The following is a 9,412-nucleotide window of genomic DNA, read 5'->3' as shown; positions in this document are numbered from 1 at the left end:
AAAGGTGTTGAACCAATGGCCCTAAATCACAGAGCTACCAAAGGGCAAAACTGGGATGACAACCCAAGGCACTGACTCCATCATAACCATATACCATCCCTGACAGGCAGCATCCCCATTCTTCACATTTATAATCTCGCAGTGGAATCAGATATTAGGCCAATGATTTCACAAATGATGAATTAACATTTTATTTTAAAGATGTAAACATGCATGTCCTTATTCAGTATGCTCCCCGCTGCTAGCCCCATGTCCAATTCTTCCATGTTCCTCAAGCCTGCTGCCTTTTGTCCACCTTCTCAAGATCAGCATCTGTTTTACAAGAGAGTAATTGTCAATCAGGAGTCACTGGGTGGTGCAATTGGTTAAGTGCTGGACTCTTACAGGAAAGGCTGGCTGTGCAGGCCATTTAGAGATGCCTCAGAAGACAAGTCTGGCAACCTGCTTCTGAAACCCTAAGGATCAACTCAGGAGCAAATCACGAAAATAGCAACAAGAGCAAATACCAACTAACATGGTTTCTTCAATGATTTCTCTTTTCCTATTTGTGACAGTATCTGTAGCCACACACCCTTAATACTCATTGTTCTCCCAAAATAGGTGCCTTGCCATCAAAGAACAAAAAATCATATCATTGTGTGTTCACCTTACTGATATGATCCCTGAAGACAAATGGGTGCATAAGCAAATGTGGTGAAGAAAGCTGATGGTGCCCAGCTATCAAAAAATATAGCAGCATTATGGAAGAAGCACACCAGCCTGTGTGATCATGAGGTGTCTAAGGGATCGGGTATTTGGCATCAAGGAATAAAAAATCATATTGTGAATGAGGGAGAATGCAAATTGGAGACCCAAAGTCCATCTGTAGGCAACAGGACTTCCCCTTACTGAAGGGTCGCAGGGAGGAGATGAGCTAGTCAAGGTGCAGTGTAGCAATGATGAAACATACAACTTTCCTCTAGTTCCTAAATGCTTTCTCCCCACCCACTATCATGATCCCAATTCTACTTTACAAATCTGGCTAGACCAGAAGAAGTACACTGGTACAGATAGGAACTGGAAACACAGGGAATGCAGGGCAGTTGATCCCTGCAGGACCAGTGATGAGAGTGGCGATATCGGGAGGGTGGAGTAGAAAGGGGGAACTGATTACAAGGATCTACATATAACCTCCTCCCTGGGGGATGGACAACAGTAGAATGGGTGAAGGGAGATGTCGGACAGTGTAAGACATGACAAAATAATAATTTATAAATTAGGGTTCATGAGGGAGGGGAAAATGAGGAACTGATATTAAGGGCTCAAGTAGAAAGCAAATGCTTCAAGAATGATGATGGCAACAAATGTACAAATGTGCTTGACACAATGGATGTAGGTATGGATTTTGATAAGAGTTGTATGAACGCTCAACAAAATGATTAAAAATAAATAGGTGCCTTGCTCCCTGCAGTTGTGGTCTGTGTACTGGTCTCCCCTCTCCGGTCATCGGTGGCCTTCTCTGCCAGTCGTTGTCTCTCTGGTGAAGGAGATGTTCTCCATCTACTTTCTCTTTCAACCCATAAGCACACACAGGTTAATTTTAGCATGTTGTCATTGTGTGTCCTGACCCGCTCTTTCCTACTCATGCCTAGTGACCCATGTTTCAGACTAGAGTAGAAATGAACCAGGAGGTTTTATTCACTTGAATCTTTATCACAAAACCACTGGATGAATTCAAATCACCAACGTTTTGGTTATCAGCAAAGCACTCAGCCATTTGAAACGCCAGGGCTCCTTCCGCAAGCTTTGGAGAAAAAGAATTGATCCTCTGATCCAAGTTTTTCAACTAATTAATGCATGCTGCAACTACTGGCAGCAAGGATGGGCTCAAACTTAAGACCAATTGCAAGGATGGCGCCAGGTGGAGCAGTTTTATTCTGTTGTGCATGAGGTTAGTCTGAGTCAGACCTGACTGAACAACTCTGTCCCTAACCACAAGAAGAAACACCGATGACTGTTTACTCTCCCCTTTCTCCTTGTCTCCTCTTTCTCTCCCAAATGTGAGTTCCTCTCTTCTAAATCATCCTGCAGCCTGACTTCTGTGTACTATTACTCAATTGAAAATGTGGACATTTCTCCTTTTTAAAACTTTGAAATGCTGTAAATAATATAACGGGTATTTCCAAAATCAGCTAAGAATTCAATATATTACAACTTTGAGTTATTGTTAAAGCAGAGGTCAGAGAAAACTTACCAGGCTTAAGACAGAGTCCTAATTCATATGGCTACAGCGAGCAACAAGACAAGCATGTATGAACGCTTTGTACAATAGAACCAGCCAGCCAGAGCCTGGGCCATCTTCATAATCGTCATATTTAAGCGCATTCTTCTTTTTCACCAATCTTCTACTTTATCTTTTCTAAAGACTGGTCTCTCCTGATAGCATGTCCAAAGTAGGCGAGACAAAGTCTTATCATCCTCCATCTTTGCTTCTAAGGAGCATTCTGGCTGTACTTCTTCCCAGACAGATTTGCTTGTTCTTCCAGCAGTCCATAGTACTTTCAATATTATTTGTAAACATCACAATTTAAAAGTATCAATTCGTTCTTCGAAATTGTCCAACTGTCACATGCATATGAAGCGATTCAAAACACCTTGGCTTGAGTCAGGTGCACCTTAGTCTTCTACTTTACATCTGAGCTCTTCAAAACTTTAAACAGGTCTCATGCAGCAGATATGTCCAATGCGATATATTGCTTGATGTTTCTGACTGCTAGGTCCACGAGCATTGATTGTGGATCCAAGCAAAATGAAACACTTGACAATATCAAAAAACATTTATCATGATGTTACCACTTGGTCCAGTTGTGAAGATTTGGATTTTCTCTACCCTGAGCAGTAGTCTATACTTACATCACAGAATATTACAACCGTTGATGTTCACCAGCAAGTGCTTCCAATCCTCTGGGCTTAAAGCAAGTCCTCTGGATATGGTAGGTTGTTATTAAATCGTCCTCCAATTCTGATGCTCCCTTAGTCTTCATATAGTCTGGCTTCTCAGATTATTTGTTCAGCAAATAGATTGAATAGATAGGTTGAAAAGATACAACACTGTGGGGTACCAGCTCCCACAATTCAGCAGGTCCAAGGGGGCAGTTGTGTAATTAAAGAGACATCAGACAAGATAAAGCATGCGATTGTTCACCTCCCAGACGGCCATGATCTCAGCAGCCGGGCTAACAGAGAGAGAGTAAGTATATTTCCAATCATAGCTTATATACATTTTGGGGGACATGCAACCCCCCCAATTACATCATAACAAGAAGGGGTTGTACCATAGGCGTGCATGCAATAGAAGGAGGATGAGCTAGGGTTGCACATGTAGAAGGAAGGGGAGACACTGGAGGTTCACATGTGACAAGATGGGCAGACCCTAGATTCAAGATGGCAGCCTACCCTTGGTCCTCCTTGAGTTGGCTTGACCTTGTCTTTGGGCTCTTCTTCAGGGAAACAACCCACTATCCTTATCAGTAGGGAGGGCATCCCAACTAGGGTGGGACAGACAATAGAGTCTGATTTCTCTAGAAGGCAGACAACCTCAGGGAGATGACCTTTAAGCAGTTGACCGCCAAGTGCACAGACATTGACCATGTGTTAGCAAGGAGTGTCTGAGGTTTGGCATACAATATGGGGGAACAACCTGGGGAAAATCTTTTCTGTAATTCCCCCAATCCTACACACACTCTTTCTGCATTTAAAACATGGAATATTCCCTTACTCTGTTCACACAAGTGCCTCTTGAGTCATGTTCAGGTTCCTCATGAGCACACTAAAATTCTGAAATTCCCATTCTGCTCAAGGCTATCCAGAGTTTGTCACGATGCACACAGTTGAATGCGTGTTCATAGTCAATAAAATACAGGTAAACATCTTTCTGGTATTCTCTACTTTCAGCCAAGATCCATGCAAAGTCAGCATTGACATCTCTTGTTCCATGTCCTCTTCTGAATCTGTTGTGAGTCTCTGGCAGCTCCCTCTCAACTGTTGTTGAATGATCTTTAGCAAATGTTTAGCAGCATCTGATATCAGTGCTGGCTCTCTAATTTGTGCATTCTGTTGGATCACTTTTCTTTGTTTTTATTTAAAAGATTTATTAATAGGTGCTTGCAGTATGTTGCCTTTTTTAAATTAAAAATTTAAAGCTGTAAACTTTTATTATAAATTAAAAATGAGGTTCTATAAAATCTCAACTTGACCAGATATGAAACAATGTAAAAACCTTTAAAGGTGTATTGAGAAAATCCAGGCTTCTTAAAAAACATGTTTGTTATTACCAGAAAAAGACGTCCTTAGGTAAAAACAATAAAAATCCCATGCAGAGAGGTCTAGTTATCCAGTCAATGGGCCAAAAGCAGGCACTAAGGTCTTCAGCTCCAATCTTTTTTTCATTTCCTATTGCTGGAATTTCATATTCACTTCTTGTTGATGAAACCAGATGGTGGTAACAATGGCCAGTCGATATTTACTCAGCCAGGCCCTGCCCAGCCCCAGCAGCAGACAAATCCTCAGCTGGCGGATCAGCTGCCTTTGTCTCTTTGCCATCTTGTGGTTTAGGGTTATCTGGACACCTGTGTGTCGTCCTAATGGAAGTGTTGACAAGAGGTGGTGGCTGACCTTGGGTGGCTTCTTGATTTTCCTTATTCTCTTGACTGCCAGCCTCTCTAGGTAGTCACTAGCAAAGAAGGCCCCTGTGCAATCGTGGTCTAGTACCGCTGTACATGTTCTGTCACACTGGTCTGCCATGTTCTCCTGCACCCTGGTTCTCAGCACCCTCAATCACTTCTCCCTGGGCAGGAGCCTTGGGATACTGTGGCTGACGCCCATCGGGTGTCCCAGTGTGGCAAGGTGGGAACCTTTGCCGGCAGTAGGGCCTGGCCTGTGGGAGTACGCTCGAATCCCTCGTTCTTTGCCCTACTTTCCCATTTCCGGGAATTCTGCTGTAATTGCGTGGAGGACCCCTGCGGCATGGGTAAGGCCTATCCTGGTGACGGTCTGCATAGTTGGTGCCTTGCACTGGAACGCCGCCAACACCTGTAACATTTGCTGCCTTCCCGCCCTTTTCTCCTTCCACATCAGAGGCCACACTCTCTCCATCCCCTACACTGCGAAGGGATTTCCTGGGTTTAATCTTTTTTATGAATGTGGCTTGGGTGTTGAGTTGTTAGTTTATTGTGCCAAACTGGCTGATAAACACATGTGGGGTTAATTGAAGGGCGGGGGAATAAATGGTTCGGTAAGCCTCACCTTTCTTGTTGTCGGGTCTCTTGCTTTGTGATGGTCGGACCAGAGTGCAGCTGCCTTAGCCAGTTCCCTGCTTCGGTGGACAAGGCTTACTTCCTACAAGACATCCTTGAAGAGAAGCCACATGGACTTACCCCGATGCAGCCCTGGGTGCTGGTGCAACCATGTGGAGACCCCTGACAGCGCTTAGATGCTTACACGTTCACTTGTTCACTGAATCGGCTTTCCTCCTGCAGTCGGCATCATTGTGCATATTTTGTGAGATGGAGGATGACTTTCTGCATTGGTGTTGGACATATGGGTTAATGCTGGACTTGTGGGCTTGGGTAGCACTGGGTTGGGTTGTTTTATTGACGTGCACTTAACTTTTATATAAAACTCTCTTATACCAAGACTAACACAGGTAGGGATGCAGAGTTCTGTTGCTATGGCAGCATGCACACGGGTGGGCCTGTGTAGAACAATGGTGAAGAGTTGGGGCAAGAATGGTTAAAACAAACAGACCAACAAAAAATCCTGGCTCGGTAGGTATGCCTGGATCTGTGGCAGTGTTGGCATATGCGCCTGTGTCTGTCTCAGGGGGCCCTGGGCATCACAGGAAGAGGCAGTGAGACAGACGGAAAGACAGCACCCAGAAAACAAAGGCCAACAAACAGATCACCGTTTAGGTGGTGATTCCCCACCCTCTGGTAGGGTTGGCATGCAAGAAAGAAGGTAGGCTGGGCATAGGTGTTGGAGAGAGGACGTATGTGCCAGAGGAGGAAAAGGGAAGGAGAAAGCAAGGAGAAATTGTTACTTGAGGGGTGGCTGCGTGGGTAATGTCACAGCACCACGTTGCCTGCATGGTTCCTCTCCACACAGAACCCCAGAGGTGAGAGAGGCAAGAGGCAAGCCTAAGCGATTTGGTGCGGGGCGAGAAAGGGTCGGCAGATACTCATGGGGCACCAGTGCAGTGGAGGGGTGTACACGGAGCCGCTCAGCCTGCTGGTCAGTGGTGAAGGCAAGACAGTAATAGCAGGGGTTGATGATCTCCAACCTCAAGAAGCTTTGTTGTACTTAAGATTAATTTGTTTCTCTGGTTTTCTGGGAGTGCAGGATCTTCTTCTTGGTAGGATTTCCTCAGTAAACATTGAGGATATCCTCCTGTTCTTGTTACCTGACAGCCATAGTCCCTAGATCTCTGCCCTTTGAAATATTGTGTTCTGCTCTTTTACTTCATCATTTTCCATTTGTCTAGGCGGCTCCGTAATGAAGAACACATTGCGGAGTCCCTTCTGATATCCACGTTGATCTTTTCTTCTTTTGCTGATTTTGTTTGTTTACTTTTTAATGACATTTGCTCTCTTTATGGAAGATGTTCTTGACGTCTTCCCACAGCGCACCTACTGTCACAAATGTTCAATGTGTCAAATCTATTTTGTAGATGTTCACAAAATTTAGATGGGACACACTCAAGGTTGCACTTTGGTTTTTTTGGGCTTGTTTTAATTTTCTTCAGCTCCAACCAGAACTTACATATGAGCAACTGAAGGTTTTTTCCATGGTTGGCCACTGGCCTCATTTTAGCTGCTCATGTTGAGCTTTTCCACCGTCTCTGTGCACAGATGTAGTCAATTTAACTTCTGGGGATTCCATCTGGAGGAGTCCACTGCTCTTTGTGTTGTTGAAGAACGAATGTGCAATGGAAGTTGTTGCTTTTAGAGAATTTATTATGTGCTCTCCAGCTTTGTTTCTATCACCAAGGCCATATTTTCCAAGTACTGTTACTGCCCCCCCAACTCTTGCCTTCAAATCACCAATATTATTAATGTACCTTGATTGCATGTTTGATCAATTTCAGACATTGGATGTTAGTAAAATTCTCCAATCTGTTCATCTCAAACTTTACTGGTTGGTGCATAAATTTGACTAATAGTGGTATTGATTGAATTTCTTGTATGTGAGTAGCTATTATACTGTCACAGACAGCACTGTACTTCCATATAGACCAGTGATTCTCAACCTTCCTAATGCCGCTACCCTTTAATACAGTTTTGCATGTTGTGGTGACCCCCAACCATAAAATTATTTTCTTTGCTACTTCATAACTGTAATTTTGCTATTGTTCTGAATTGGGCGACCCCTGTGAAAGGGTCGTTCAACCCCCAAAGGGGTTGCAACCTACAGGTTGAGAACCGCTGCTCTAGACCTTGAAATGCCCTTTTTTGACGACGAATGCAACAGCATTTCTTGTGAATATATTATTCATAACATAGCCAACATGAGATTGTTTGATTCAAAGTGGCCCCAAACAGCCCATTTCAGCTCACTAATGGCTAGGCTGTCAATCTTGATGAACCCTGCTTTATTTTTGACTATTTCCATTTTCCCTTGATTCATACTTCATACATTGCAAGTTCCAGTTATTAGATGTTGGTAGCTGTTTCTTCTCCTTTTGAGTCATGTCCTGTTAGCAAATGAAGGTCCTGACGACTTTAGTCCATCCATGGCATTATGGTCAGCTCTCCTTGGAGAAGTGGCTCCTCTGCAGTCATATTTTGAATGCCTTGTAACCTGAGGGGTTCATCTTCTGGAACAATTTCTGACAATGCCCTGCTGTTACTCGCGAGGTTTGTCAATATCTGACAATGTTCTGTGGCTCAGAAGGGGACAACTCATTCCTACTGCATAGTCTGTTCTTAGTCTAGAAACCCTATTGAAATCTGATCACTGCGGGTCAGCCTGCTGGTATCTGAAACACCAGTGACCGATCTTCCAGCGTCCACAATGCAGCAAACTGACAGAATGGGGGGTTTCCTGTCCGAGATGGAAAGAACGCTCCTGCTGCCGTTGGGTGCCCCTGCTGGTATCTGAAACACCAGTGACGGAGCTTCCAGTGTCATAGTAACATGCAAGCCAGCGCTGTAGAACAAGCGGTGGTGTCTGTAGGTGTGTGGATGTATTTCCGGGTTCTCTTTTCTGTTCCGTTGGTCTCTGTATCTAACACAGTTCCACAGTCAGCCACTGGCCTGGTTCTACCTGCTGAGACTGAGCTTCTCCATGGACTCTTCCCACAGAGGTAGTCAATACAATTTCTATATATTTCATCTGGAGAATTTCACATGTATATTGCCTTTTGCCTTGTTGGGAAAAATGTATTTGTGATGAAGAGATGAAGAATTCATTAATCTTGCAAAATTCATTTCTACAACCAAGACCATATTTTCCAACTACTGATCTTTTCTCTTTGCAAGGATCTTGGCTGAAAGCAGAGAATACCAGAAATACGTTTACTTGTATGTCATTGATTGCAAAAGCCTTGAACTACTATATGGATCACAGCAAACTATGGATGGCCTTGAGAAGAACGGGAATTCTGCAACGCTCCATTGCGCTCACGCGGTATAGCTCCTCTTTTTTCATGTAGCTGCTGGAGTTTTCTATATCAGTCTGGATTCATTTAGTTGAGTAGTGTGTTTCTAATTTTTTTCCTCACTTCATTTAGTTTTCAAATTTGCTGGAGCACAGTCTCTCCTAGTCAAGTGGTGTCTTTACTTCATCTGGTCCTGCGGTGATGTGGCTGCTTTCATCTCTTGCTCTTGAGAGGTGCATCTTCTCATAAGAACATTTCTATGTCGCTCTTTTGCTTTGTCTTGCTTCCCACTTGCTTTAGCTGCTCTATGTTCAATGGCAAGGTTCAGAGAGTCATTAACTGCCATTAACTTGATCTTTCCTTTCTTGTTGTCCAACCATCCGCCCCCCCCCCCCCCCCCCCCCCCCGCCGCCTTCTTCCCCTCTTTTTGCAGTTTTATTGGCACATAATCCACATATCACACAATTCAATCACTCAGATCTTTCCTTTCTTGTCTTTTAAATGGTCATTTGCTTTCTTCGTGTCGGATGTTCCTGGTACCACCCGCAGGTCAGTAGTTGCAGCTCACCCATTCTTCTTTGGGAGAAAGAGGAGAATGTCTGCTATGTAAAGACAGTAGCCCTGGAAACCCTGTAGGTCGATGCTGCTCTGTCTGGTGAGATTACCACAGGTTAGAACGAACTAGGTGCCATCAGGGCATTTTATTTTGGGGTGGATTTTTTTTGTTGCATTTTTGGAAAAAATAACTCAGTAAAAATATAGAAACCTGTATGATAGAGA

General features: G+C 43.9%; 1 pseudogene; it reads right to left on the bottom strand.

The window, feature by feature from the left end:
- Positions 1-4,501: 4,501 nt before the first annotated feature.
- On the bottom strand, positions 4,502-6,841 carry LOC142442321 (Y-box-binding protein 1-like; annotated as a pseudogene).
- Positions 6,842-9,412: the final 2,571 nt, after the last annotated feature.

The sequence above is a fragment of the Tenrec ecaudatus genome, chromosome 3 (genome assembly GCF_050624435.1).
Source record: "Tenrec ecaudatus isolate mTenEca1 chromosome 3, mTenEca1.hap1, whole genome shotgun sequence".
In the NCBI taxonomy this organism is placed as follows: Eukaryota; Metazoa; Chordata; class Mammalia; order Afrosoricida; family Tenrecidae; genus Tenrec; species Tenrec ecaudatus.
Note: the sequence above shows the minus strand (reverse complement) of the source record. Positions and strands in the feature narration are given on the sequence as shown.